The 14,282-nt window shown below is 35.2% G+C and overlaps 1 protein-coding gene across 4 annotated transcripts in view; it reads right to left on the bottom strand.

Moving 5' to 3' along the window:
- Usp47 (ubiquitin specific peptidase 47) overlaps positions 1-14,282 on the bottom strand; it is a 100,100-nt gene that overhangs the window by 37,115 nt on the left and 48,703 nt on the right. The gene's annotated exons all lie outside the window — the stretch shown is intronic.

The following is a 14,282-nucleotide window of genomic DNA, read 5'->3' on the forward strand; positions in this document are numbered from 1 at the left end:
ATGGTTCAAGCAAAACTACTAATTAATCACAGACAAACAAAAAGAAACTGAATCACTGTATCTTCAAATATCTATTTCTGTTGATAAAGAACACACTGTTCCTCAAAATATACATAAAGAACTTGATCTGTCAAAATGGACTTAGTTGCAAAATAATTGGCAAGACTCATAAAACTATTCTCCACATACTGTTTGACAAGAGTTCACTTTGGAACAAGATAAAAATAGGAAAAGATACGCAATGGTTTTTAAATTTGTCCCATCTCCTATGTTTTCTTTCTCTCATGCCATAAGGAAGCAACAGGAAGGGAGGTGGGGACAAATAGCAGGGCTTCTCCTTGACTATGCATTTTACTGACGGTCACAGGGAAGAACACATTTATTTCCTAAGCACATTTTAAGTATGGAAAAACAAGGCAAATTCTATAAAAACATAACAGAAAAACTTTGAAAGAAATCACTGTAGCTAACAAAGGCTGATAGCAAATCTGCAAGGCTTTCAGAAAAGAAGCAATTTCAATTCATAAAACACTTAATTGTCCTAGAAATGGAGGAAGGGAGTAAAACATTTATTTAACTCAAATTCTACTTTACTAAACTAAGGTGTATATAGGTTTCTGGCTTATACTTCCTAACTAAGACTATTATCTTTGCGAAGAATTTTAAAATTAGAGAAAAGCTTAAAGAACTCTTGACATTTCACTTTTGTATCAACTTTTAAACATTTTGATACCCTTACATCATTCCACAGCACGTTTTCTTCTAAATCATCTAAGAGTAAGCTCACACCTCATGTTCAATGCTTCAGTGTGACTTACATAAATAAGAGTTCCAAATGGAGGGAAATCTAATATTGAATTGCGCTTCTGTCAGTCCAAGTTCCAGTCCTATCAATTACCCTAATAATGCCCTTTGCAGTGTCTTTTCCCTATCTAGCCCAGAATTAACCCAGGTTCACAGACTTGTCATTTGGATGCCTATGTCCTCTGAGTTCTTTAATCGCGCGCCTTTCTTCCTTTAAGAGATGAGTTATTTTACAAAGTCTGCTGGACTCTGAGTTTGCCTGATGCTTTGCATTTTCACATTCATTTCACACAGTCCTTGCTTGATTACTGTGTAAGTGATGATGCATCCAACAGTATCACAGTTGTGGGCCATGAGGTCCCTCAACTTCTGGGGTGATGTGAGCTTTGATCACCTGGTGCTGTCCAATTTCTCCAGGATAAAGTTCTTATTTTTCTTCTTGCAGCTAATAAGCAATCTATAAGGAGACACTGGAGGCTGTACAAAAATCCCGAAAAAGCTTTATCAAATGTGCCATCCTGGACTTTAGCATTTACTAACAGATTCTTGTCTAAATGAAATTTTAATGGATATTTTTCAGATCCAACTTGAAAATTTTTCTTTCAACAATTTAAGCCCCTTCATATTTCATATAGCTAGTATATTTAGCTCTATTTCAACTATTACTATATAATTACTGCATGCAATTTCTACATGTTCCTTTACATGATTATTTTTTACATTTTTCTTGGTAGTTAGCAAGGTTAGTAATTTTGCTCTAATAGTTATTTTTTACATTAACATTTTTCTTAGTACTCTTACTTCCTTATGCCTTTTTCTTAACCCCAAGCTTTTAGAGTCTGATCTGCCTATTTTATATATCCTCTTTCCTGCATACACACAAGTCTGTGACCTTACTCTGTTTTCACTCTTTCCTTCTGTTCCTTTCTCAAGGTGGTAGCCTTTGTACTGCCCTTAACTATATACAACATTTCACACTATTATACTGCCCATGTCTCCACACTTGTTTTTAGTTTTTAATTTTACAAAGCATTTAAGGAGGTAACAGTACTTTTGTGAAACTTCCATGGAGATCTCCTAGTTGGGTTAAGCTCATCTAACCAATAAATGCAAGAGCTCATGTTTAAATTCATTGTTTTTCTATTGTCCTAACTGGGAAGAAAAACAAACACATAAACAAGAAAACAAATGAAAACTGGCTGGATAGCAAGTCCTTGGCTTGTAGTTTCATTCCTTGTGAAATTGCTACTCTTATCATGATTTGCTCTTCAGAAATATGATGCCAATCCAATTTGTCTTTGGTTTAATAACTCAGGAAATTTACATTTCACACTTCAATGTCAAAGTCAATTCTTCCAGGTACATGAGAAATTCTTTAAGAGGTAGATTTAACATTTTTGTTAGCCCCAGGTTTCTGGATTATAGTTTAACCATCAGTCCTGTCTCATGTTTTTCCTTCTCCAAAATTCCAATTATACCAGAGCTCTTTTGCTGGTCTTCTCATTTTTTTCTGACATTCTTTTCACTTTATCTCATTTTCATTTGCTATCCCTCAGATTTTCATTCTTTCTACTCTTTCTCAAGAATTCTGCAATTTATCCCTTTGTAAGACAGGTTTATCTTTAGCTTCCTTCTTGTCTGATGAGCATTCATTGCATTTTCTCCTGTTTCTTTAAGTACTAGAGCATGTTTGCAATACAAAATGATTACATTTTTTATGGTGAGTTGGTACCTGTACACATACATCTTTCACCTTAAGTTCTAGGTATCAGCTTTTGTTTTATGGATCTGAACACTGCTATGCTGTGAATATGTTTTGTTCCCTCCAAAACTCATATTGGTGTCTAATCCCATTAGATCCTAAAAGGATGGAAAATTAACTGCCTAAGAGGTGGGGTCTTTAGGAGGTGTTTAGGCTCAGAGACATGAGGGTGAAACCCCTGACCATACACTGATGGTTTTATGAGAGACCAGGCATCAGGCTTTCTGCTCTTGCCATGTGATGCCTGTACACCAGAGGTCTGCGAGCAAGAAGGCCATCGTATTCACTGTAAAACCCTTTCCCTACAGCTGGTCCTATAACCACGAAGTCCCACTCTGTGTTCACTATTTAGGCACTCACTGACGTATTTCCTCAGTGTGAGTGTGATTTTGTCTCTGTTGTGTTTAAGTTCTTTAATTCCCTCTCCTCAATAATCTCTTAAACATCTCACTCTATACTTTCCACATATGCACACCTGGAAGTAGCAGTGAAACTCTGTTGGAATTAGATACATACTTAGCAATTTTTTACAGGTAATCTGAAGTTCAGGTTATTCTGTTGCGAGTTATGTGGAAGGTATGGGTTGGACGGATTTCATTTCTCTTCCTTCAGTGTAACATATTTGAGGAGATGTGCAGAGATAATCAGATTTGGACAGTCGCCATTATCCTTTACACCTAGGAACCAGTTAAAACTGCACTAATGCACTCTATTTCTAGCTTTTAATGAATTGTCAACAAGATAAATAAGATCAGCCAGTTAGAAAAATTACTTTAACTTATCCATCTACTCAACAAAAAAACCTATATAAATCAACTAATGTGGTTATATACACTTATTTGTACTTAATGTGATGTACCGAATTAAAAATCATGCCACTTACATTTCAGGTATCAAACAAAGTAGGTCATGAGCTATATAAATGGAATAAGATGGTATAAATACTGTACTGTTAGCAATATATACAAATAAAAAACAGAACTGTTCACCAAAAACGGTCCTCTGTGGTGTGCTAAATTATTCCTAAGTCATGCTTCCAAACTAGTTTTGGGTCGCCTATGATTTTTGCTTGCCATGATTCCGAAGTGAAAATAACTGTTTCCTAGAGCTTCCTCTCCCTCTTTGCACATCTTTAGCCTATACCTTCCAGTGTTCAAGACAGAACACAGAGAATTTTTACATCCTTAGTCCCCCCAAAATACTGATTATCATAACTGTGTAGCTAATATAGATAATCTAGGAACAATGCAATAAAAAATATAGCTATGGTATGGTATCACCTATGAATTTTCTTATATTTTTACTGTTAACCTATATTTTCTGTATGTTAACTCAATGTTTAGCAACATGGTATTTTCTTTATAGATACATTGAACTATCTTAGTCAGGACATACCTCTTTTGGGTTTTTTTTTTTTTTTTCTTTTTTGAACTAAGAAAGAACTATAGACACTTTCCTCACAGTCATCCATTCTTCTCAATGTTTGAGATACCATTGAATTCAGATATACCCTATTAGAGATCTTAGGCACATTTCCTCAGTTTCCTAATGGTCACATTTTGCAAACTCTAGGACAATATCACAATCATGACATGGGTATGATTTACCCATCTTACTTAGATCTTTCCAGTTTCAGTTATTCATTTGAGTATTATGGACGTGTACTAAGTTCTACACAAATTTATCTCATTTTTGGGTCATGTATCCACCACTGCAGTATGGAGATTAAACAATTCCTACACAAGAGTATCTCATACTTTCCTTTTGTAGCCACAACTCTATCTATACACCCTCCACCACATGGGCCCCATGTAATTCATGAACCCTGTCAAACACTGTCTGTCCCCTAGTTCTAAAATTTTCTTATAAAATGTAAAAAAGGTGTTATATAAATAGAATTACAGTAGGTGACCTCTTGGGACTGGTTTTTTTCACTTAGCATATTTCCCTGCATAGTATTCTATTCCAATTCAAGGAGACTGATCCTACTTTATTCTTTTAAAAAATTATTTTAGTTATCAAATATTCTATTTCATTTTTCTTTCATGTAAACTACAGAATGAGCTTGTACATAGCCTCAAAAATATTGCTTGATTTTAGTAAGAACTCATGAAAACTAAGTAATTTGGGAGAGAACTAATATCTTTACATTTGAGTCTTCAATTAGTATAACTTTATTTACATAAATATTCTTTTCAGAGTTTTCCTGTTTTCAGTACACGAGTTAATTTTACTGCTTACATTTTCATTAGTAGTTTCTTGAAAATCAATTGTACGATTCTCTTATATCCCACTCCCCTGCTAAATTCATTGATTAGTCTGAGATTCAAAACACAAGATGCTTAGATATAATACATGGCAACCATGTCACATAAAGTAAGAGCAATTTTATTCCTTTAATTGGTATGCTTTTTCTTTATTCTTCTTGTGTTATTTCATTGACTAGCACTTTCAGCACGACACTGATTAAGAGTGCTAACAACAGACCGCTCAGGTTGACACCCCTGATGTCCCCCAGCGGCAAGCATGGTCTTTTACCATGAAGAATGATGTCTTCTGGAGAAGTCCTAAACTGAGGAAACCATTCTCTAATTCCTTGTTTTTTGAGTTATGATCCCAAATGAATATTGAATTTTGTCCAGTGGTTTCTCTGAATCAATCACCATAACCATGTGAATTTTCTACTTTTGTCAACTAAATGGAAGATTATACTCATTTGATTTTTGAATACTGACCAGGTTTCAACCCTTGAAATTAACTGTATTTAATCATGATGTAAAAATTCATTTACATATTACTTAGTTTCCATTTACTAATATTTTGTTAAGAATTATCTTATATGCATAAGTAACAGTGGTCTTTTAAAAAATTGTCTTTGTCTGGTTTTGGTATCAAGGGGAAGATTTATTTATTTATTTATAAAATACATGGGAAGGACCCCTCTTTTTTTGAAAGAGATTGTATAGAACCGCTCACTGTTTTAAAATGTCTGGTACATGTAGTCAGTGAAACTCCAGACTTGGAGATGTTGAAGAGGCTTTTATTTATGAATTTAATTGGCTTATTCATTATGAGGCTATACAAATTATCTATTTCATTTTTTAAAAATATTTAATTTTTTTACTACTAAATGTCTGAAGTATACAATGTTTACAATCCTCATAAGGAATTTGGTAATATATCTTAGTTCTTTCTTCATCCCCTAAATCACCTACTTCAGATTGGGTGAATTGCAGTTTGTGCTTTTCAAGGACTTGGTTAATTTTATTTTAGTTTATGTTATTTTTTTGGTACCAGGGATTGAACTCATTGACCTCAGGCTTGCCAGGCAGGAACTTAGGCAGCTGAGCTAAATCCCCAGCCATAGTTCATTTTATTTATCAAAGCTAATAGATTACTGACTTGAAACTTTTCCTCCTTTTAAATAAAGCATTTGATACTAAAGTATCCCTTTAACATCCTGAATTTGATGCTACATGTTCATTTTTATTTAGTTCAGTCATTTCAAAAATTTCTCTTGAGATACTTTGTTTGACTTATGGATATTCATAAGTATACTGTTTATTTTCCAAGAGTTTGGTAGTTTTCTTGGTTTGTTACTAATATGTATTCTGATTTCACTGTGGCTTGAAATCACATACTCCATGATTTTTTTAAAAAAATTTTGTGGAGTTTCTTCTGGCCCACAGTATGGACTAGCTTGGTATTTATTTCATGGGGAGCTGAAATGTTTATTCTGATGTTGTTGGAGAACGTCATTTTATAAGAATCTATTGGATGGTGTTCAGCTCTTCTCTGCGCTATTTCTGTGCAGTTGTTCTATAAACTGGTAAGAGAGGGACCGTGAAGTCTTTAAGTATAATTATAGATTTGTCTGTTTCTCTTTTCAATTCTAACAGTTTTTGGTTCACATACTTTGCAGCTCTGTTATTAGTATGGTTACTGTGTTTGTGAATTGATCTTTTTAATCATTATACAATGTCCCAAATTAAAATGTAATTTTCTTTCTCTAAAGTTTTTGGTATCAATATAGCCATTCTTAATGGCCTCTGATTAATATTTGCACAGATATACTTAAAATCCTATACTTTAAATCTGCCTATACCAGATGCAATATGGGGTCATTTTTTAAACCTATTATGCTAATTTGTATCTTTTAGTTAGTATATTTAAACTATTTACACTTAACAAAGTTCGTCATATTATTTTTCAGTTTTTTGTTATTGTTTCTCTTTTACTTTCTTCTGTCTTCTCACAGGTTACCTGAGTATTTCTCTAAAATTCTATTTTGGTCCATTTATAGTATTTTTGAATGTATCTCTCTCAGCTTCTAATTATGAACATTACAGACACCTATATCTCTGTATATAGACAGATATGAAAAGTATCAAGTCTATCAGTGCCATTTGCTTATAGTTTTCGTACAGAAGCTTTACTTTCTCTCTGTCATTATACCCTTTCCCATTTACAACATAACTGTCTTAAGCATTTCTTCTATTTGTACTGAGACTCATATCAGTGTTGTAATTCTGGTCCCACATCAAACATAATTTAGAAAACTCAGCAAGGGAAGGAGAAACTATTATACTTATCCATACTTTTGCTTACCTTGTTCTTTCTTCCTTCCTGATGTTTCAAGATGCCTTCCCTTATAATTTCCTTTCTGTTTAGAGAACTTTCTAGTCATTTTTAAAGGATAGGTCTGCTGGTAACAAAATTTCTTAGTCCCCTCATCTGAGAATGCCTTGATTTCTTCATTCCTGAAGAGGATTTTCACTGGTATAAGTCTCTGGTTGATAGTTCTTTTCTTTTAATATTTGAAAAAATGTGCCACTTCCTTCTGGCTTCCATGGTTTTTAATAAAGAAATCTGCTTATGAGAAATTACAGAGCTTTCCCTCTATAAAAGAGATGTCTTTGCTCTTTTGCTACTTTTAAGATATTTTGACATTAGTTTTCAAAAGTTGGCTGTGTTTGACTTGATGTAGACACCTCTTGCTTGCTTTTCCTGTTTAGGATTTGTTCAGCTCCTTGGATCTATAAGGCCTCTGCCACATTCAGGAAGTTTTCAGTCACTTTTCCTTTGAGTACTTTTTTAAGTTCTGTTTTCTCTTTACTCCCATTCCCTTTTATTACTGTCCCAGAGGTTCTGGAGACTGCCCCACCCACTCAGTCTCTCTCTCTTTTTTACATTTTTTTTCTGTATCCAAGGGTAATATCAATTGCTCTATCTTTATATTCACTGATTTTCTTCTACTGTCTCATACTGTTGTTGAACCTGTCCACTAAGATTTTAAAACTCTGGTTATTGCATTTTTTAGTTTTAAATTTCCATCCCTTCACATCCACTATTTCTTCACGGAGACTTTCATTTGTTCTAAGTGAATTTGGGATTTCACACTTAAGTATTTCTATGACAGCTGTTTTAAAACATTTGTCAAATAATCTCAACATCTGTCATTTCAGTAGTTGTATCTATTAACTTTCTTTTATAATACAAACTAAGGCTTTCCTGTTCTTAGTACTTCATAGTGATTTTTAAAAACTGCCATCTGAGGCTCGGGATTTAGCTCAGAGGCATAAGTGCCTGTCTTGCAAGTGCTCAGTCATGAGTTCGATCCCCAGTACTGATTTTAAAAAAATTGCAATCTGGATATTTTAAATACTGTATTTGCTATGACATTCTGGACATTATTTAAATCTGTTTTGTCTGCTTTCCTTTCACATTGCTCAGGCGCACAGGGCCCCCTGCCTCATTACTGTTAAAGGAGATGAGAAGTCTAGGTTTCCCATTCAAGTGTGGCTCCTTATCACTACTGAGCAGGGGTAGGAATTCTGGCTGCTCAGTAGGTCTCTGCTGATATCTCTCTGGGTGGAAGAAGCAGGAGTGTCTCACTACTGTACCCTTGATTCCTTCACGGGGACCACAAACGGGAAGAGGATGGCCACATTATTCCTGGAAGGTGGCCAAGTCCTAATCCTCTATTAGGCCTCCTCTCACATTAGTCTGGTGGGCAGAGAAGCAGCACTGTGTAGTGCAGGTAAAGTCCAACTTTCTCATATGGTACTGTACTGACCATGAACAGGGAAATGGTAGGACCTGCTAAGATGCAGGTCTTGACTCCCTACTCAGCCGTCTCTGATACCAGCCCAGTAGAGGGCTAAGGAGCCTTGTTACAATGTTGTAAGTGGCATGAGTTAAGATCACAGTTTTTCGGTGGTATTTGGCTACAGTGATTGCTAAGTTTCTAACTTGCTATGGCGCCTTTTTCCTACTATTTTATTTTATTTTTTTAATTTTATTTAAGGAGAAAAAAAAGCAGAGAAAGGGTACAAGTTATACAGATATACAGAAAAAAATAAACAGTAGGAAATCACTAGTTAATGGATTACATATTGTCATCTTAGAAATAATTGTTCAAGTCACAAAATTAAAGCTTGTAAAGTGGACATTCCAACAGTGAGACTGCAAACAGTTCTGTTCAATGATCCAATAAAACTCAGTGATATCATTTTCTATCTTATACACTTAAATATACATGCAGTTATATCATTTAGAGCACTTTGTTTTCCTCTCTTTTGTACAATGACTATTACACATTTTGGGTTTTATTGCTCCCACGATTCTTATTACTTTTTTGGAAGAGAGTAAAACCAAATGTGACATAACAGAACAGAGTCAGTCAAATCAAAAGGGTGGACATAATAGATAATGTAAAAACATAATACAAGGTGATCAACAATGGTTACCATAATGCCTCCTGCTATCTCTAATAGAATTGCCTATATCCTTAGTTATAATACAATTGAACAAAACAGTAAAGAACAAAACCGACAAAACCAAAACATTGGAGATATTGCAGGTCTTCAAAAGTAGATAAAAGTCAACGAGAATGGGCGTCATAATGAATCTCACTATCTTCACAGCTGTTGCCTAAACTTTCGAACCTGGTACTATCCAGCAAAACAGAATAGGGGAACATCAGTCAAAAACAAGATGGTGAGAGTAGTATAGGGCTTTAAATCAAGATAATGGAAAGTCAAAGTGGGTTACTATAATATATCCTGCTATTTTTATTTATTTTTCCCTTAATTAAAAGGATAAAAATAAAAAAGTAAATAATGGAGTGGAGATTGAGATAAAAGAGGGCATAACAGCCAAACAGCACAGATCAAAACATAACCAGTTAAGCAGAATAGTGTTTCACCACAAGATAATCCTGACATAAAAGTAGTTACCAAATTGTCTCTTTCCTTGAAATCCTTGAGTACAACTTCGTATACTGTAGCATTAAATATATCAAAACAATGTAAAACCATTTAAGAGAATGACAGCATTACAGGGTATTTAGAATCGACTAACAGAAAATGAACAATGGTTTCTGTATAATCTCCTTGTCTTTAAAAGTTTTTGCTTATACTATCGTACATAATAAAATCCAATAAGATACAACCTGTTTAGACCAATGGAGACAGAAGAACAAAAGCTTGATGAGACTTCAAAACAAGATGATACTAAATCAGTATTACCTATTAAGACATCATTTTTTCCAAAATAGCTGTTCCTATCATCCAATCTTCTCTGCCTCATTTCTGTTGAGCTCTTTTTCTGTCATTAGCTGTCAGTTTGTCTTCTTCATTTTGTTCTCTGCTCCATTGTGGCCTCCCCGCCACTATTTCTGGATTCTTTGTATTTTTCTTTTTTTAGAATATCCTGCAATACTCTCTGTAGAGTTGAATTGGTGGTTGCAAATTCCCCCAGTTCCTCCTTATCCTGGAAGCACCTTGTTTTTCCATCAATTTCCAGGGACAGTTGTGCAGGATATCTAAATCTTGGCTGGAGATTATTATCTTTCAAAGCTTGAATTATTTCCCCCCACGCTCTTCGTGATTTGATGGTTTGTGCAGAGAAATCTGCTGTAATTCTGATGGGTGTTCCCTTGTAAGTGGTCTGTTTCTTGTCTCTGACAGCTTTTAATATTCTGTTCTTGTATTGAATTTCTGGAATTTTTATTATTATATGCCTGGATGTTGCTCTGTTTGGGTTGTAGGTGGCTGGGGTCCTGTATGCCTCATACATCTGAGTATCTTTACCTTTTGCTAAATTAGGAAAATTCTCCTGATTTATTTCTGTGAGTAGCTTTTGTAGTTCATTTGATTGTGTTCCTATTTCTTCTTTTATGTTCTTAATTCTCAAGTTATGGATCCTCTTATCATCTTCTTGTCTTTGTATTATTGCTGTTTGTTTCTTTGTTATTTTTAAGAAGTTTTTCATTTCATTCTCCCATATTACAAGTCTGCCCTCCAGTTCAGATAGTCTGTCTTTAGTTTCTTTCAAGCTGTTATGCCAGTTTTCGATAGACTTTTTAGTTTCCTGGTAGTCCCTTTGAACCTGCTTCATGTATTCTATGCTTTCTCTATTTTCTCCATCAAACAATTCTCCCCTCTTTTTCTGTTCTTCCATTCCACCTTCTGTTTTTTCTTGGGTGGTGCTTAGCATTTCTCTAACTATTCTGCTTACTTCTAGCTTCAGGTCATTGATAACTTCATTCCTGAACTGATCTATGAGGCTCTCTAGATGGCGCTTTATGTCTGTTGGTGCGGTGTCCGCTATTATCTGTTTCTCAGGATTGGGGGCCGAGGAGCCTTTCTTGTTGCTGCCTCTCCCCATATTCTTTGTTCCTTATATATGCAAGCGTATATAGGAGGCCCAGCTTCCTTCCCTGTCAGCCACAGTCTGATTGAATTGCACCGGTTAGGTGTTCCCGCCCACCACAGCGCACCAGGAAGTTCCAGACCAGGCAGCCTACGCGGGGCTGCCCCTCAAGGCCACCGTCAGGCTCTGGGATCTGGGTTGGGCCAGCCTACGGGGTCCGCCAGCAGTGTCACGTAGGCTAGGCACTTCTCACCAATCCTGCCTGAGAGGGGCATTTGTGGCTGAAGTCGCCACCACACCCTGCTCCCGCAAGTCTGTCCAGTCCCAGAATGTCCTCCGCTGGAGTCAAACTGTGGTAGAGTGTCAGTTTCTCTCACTCACCTCACCACAAGTCAGTGCACGCCTCCCTGCCCGTCCTGTTTTCGACTCCGTTCGCAGATTCCCGTTCTCAGAGCTTCCACACGTCTTTCTCCTTGCCGAGCCGATGTAGAGGCAGCCGCCGCGCGGCGGGAGACCCAAATTGCGGCTTCCAATGGCGTGGGCTCCAGCCTCCACACTGAGGCTTTTCTGTTCCTGTTCTAGCACCAGGACTGCATTCCAAGTTGGTTTCTCTCAGCCCAGTTTGTTCCTGGGTCAGCAGAGCATATCTCCACCGGCTTATGTCTCCTTACTCTGCACCATTCCTGACTTCTGAGCCGAGTCTTTCAGAGAACCTCCGTAGCTGCTGTTATCTGTCCGCCATGTTCTCCCGGAAGTCTTTCCTACTATTTTAACTAACAAGTACAGGATGTTTTAGTTTGTGCCCATTGTTGTTCTCAGTTTGCCAGCATCTTCGGCTCCAGTCTGGAGTATATGAGGCAAATAGAAAACCCAGGGAACTCACCACTATGTTATTCCTTGGGTGCTGAGGTCCCTAATATGTATGCCTTCTCTCCATCTTTCAGTCTTCTTGTACTTATTTTATATAAAATATTCAAGGTTTTTTGTTGTTTTAGTGGGAGAATTAGGGAATGTATATATCTACTCTATCTTCCTGAAAGCAGAAGTTCTCGTTTTTAAACAGGTTCCCTCTACGCCCAACTACATAAAAATTCCTGGAAAAATGAGGGTAGAATATGTGGTAGAGATTTTTTTTAATGTGATGGTTACATACATGGGCAAATTTAGACCATTCCTTAATTCAAATTAGTTATGTAGCTGAGCTAGCTAAGAATGTCCAAATCACCTCTGAAATCAAGATAGGACTTGCCAATTTGTATAAACTCAATATTTAAAATGCTTCTGATTTCATAATACTTACTGGCTTAACATTTTCTATTCAAACCTTTAAGTCAGACTTACTAAACAATGTCTACTTAGGGAACTAAAGTCTTCACATCATCTGATCTCTCCAAAGGCATTACATAGAAGGAATTATGCAATTAAATTCAGTTTCAAACTTTTGAATATATATTGTCATAAAGAAAATGGTCTAGAATAGTATCTGTCAGAATGGACATGAAATAAATATGTGCTATGATAAAAGAGACCCATGAAAATATAATGTCTAAGATTTGACTATCAAAAAGAAAAAGACTTCCTTAGGGAATGTAAAACACATGAGGCTATATACCACTTATTAAATACACTTCCATAATTAGCCAACAAACAGATTTCTGATTTCTATATTTTATTAGAATGTACGTAGAACTATATCCTTATAAGAACACATTCTCAAATGTGCTTGGCAACAAGCAAATTGAAGGTCACAGCAATTCAAAGTTTAGAAGGTTCTAATTAATAAATCATTAAGAACAAAATCCTAGCTAACTACTAATATATTTCTTCAGCTATCAACAATTTTTCTAGATTAATAAAATAGGAAATTATGTAGTATTCCCACTTCCCTTTAGGACACACATATTGATTTAACAAAGCAAAGATAGTCCTTAAATCACCTAAATTTAACAGATTTCATAACATGTTCCTCAGAATCCTAAAGTCCCTTAAGAAATTAACAGATGTCCCAGAGAAAAAGAAAATGCTAAAACATATTTAATAAGCAGATTTAATAAACAGCTTTATCTACTATAGGAATCACTGGAAGTTTCAAAATAAAATGACTGTGACCTTCCAAAAGAGGACTATACTTACAATTTGCTAAGTTTATTTAATAGATGTCCTGAGATCTAACAAATTCTGTTAGAAACTGGTGTTAATAGAACTCAATTTGAAAGATAAAGAATCATAAAAGTGCCCTTAAATATTGATTTGCTACTTGGCTAGATAAAATGAAGATCAGAAATTTAATAAACATCATTTGTAATAAAAATAATTCAATGAAGAAAACGACTTTCTTTAAATTGCAAATTTATATCATTAATTGTAATCTATCAATCATACTGAAAATCATAAAAACTGACCACAGATATTAAAATGATAAATTAAGTGAGCACTAATTTCATTTATATTTTAATGTTATATATTATTCTCAATTTAAGCATGGAAATATATAACCATAGATAGTATACATTTAAGATTAAAACTTTAATATTTAGCATAATCTCATATTTAATTGCCTGAAATTAAATCTCAGATTAACTTGACTCCATATTCATAACACTTCAGATCACTGAACAGACCACAAATAAATACAACATACAATCATCAGTGTTGTATGTGCATGTGTGTTTGTGTGCATACTAGTGTGTTTATAATTACTCTAACACAAAAATACCAAAATCTACCAGTGAAGTTAGGTGTTTGCTTGAAATTAAGATCAAGTTTTAATAGTCTGAATGAGGAATGTTATGATGCTTCTTTTAATTAGATTTTTGTAATCCATATTTATACCAAAATATTAAAACACATAAAATTAACAAAATACACAACGGCAAGCAGTGATATAAAATTAATTTCTCAATGCTGTATGTCTGTAGACCAAACAGTGTAGAATAAAAGTTCTGAATTCAGAAAACAACAAGAATCACTTACCTTTAACTACAGTTCTCTGAAGGTAGCACCCTCCCCAGACCCTTATCTTGGGTAGTTTCACCTGCTGTGATTTCCCATAAGAGATTCC

The sequence above is a fragment of the Cavia porcellus genome, unplaced genomic scaffold (assembly GCF_034190915.1).
Source record: "Cavia porcellus strain 051 isolate PalLab524CR breed Dunkin Hartley unplaced genomic scaffold, mCavPor4.1 scaffold_6, whole genome shotgun sequence".
Lineage (NCBI taxonomy): Eukaryota > Metazoa > Chordata > Mammalia > Rodentia > Caviidae > Cavia > Cavia porcellus.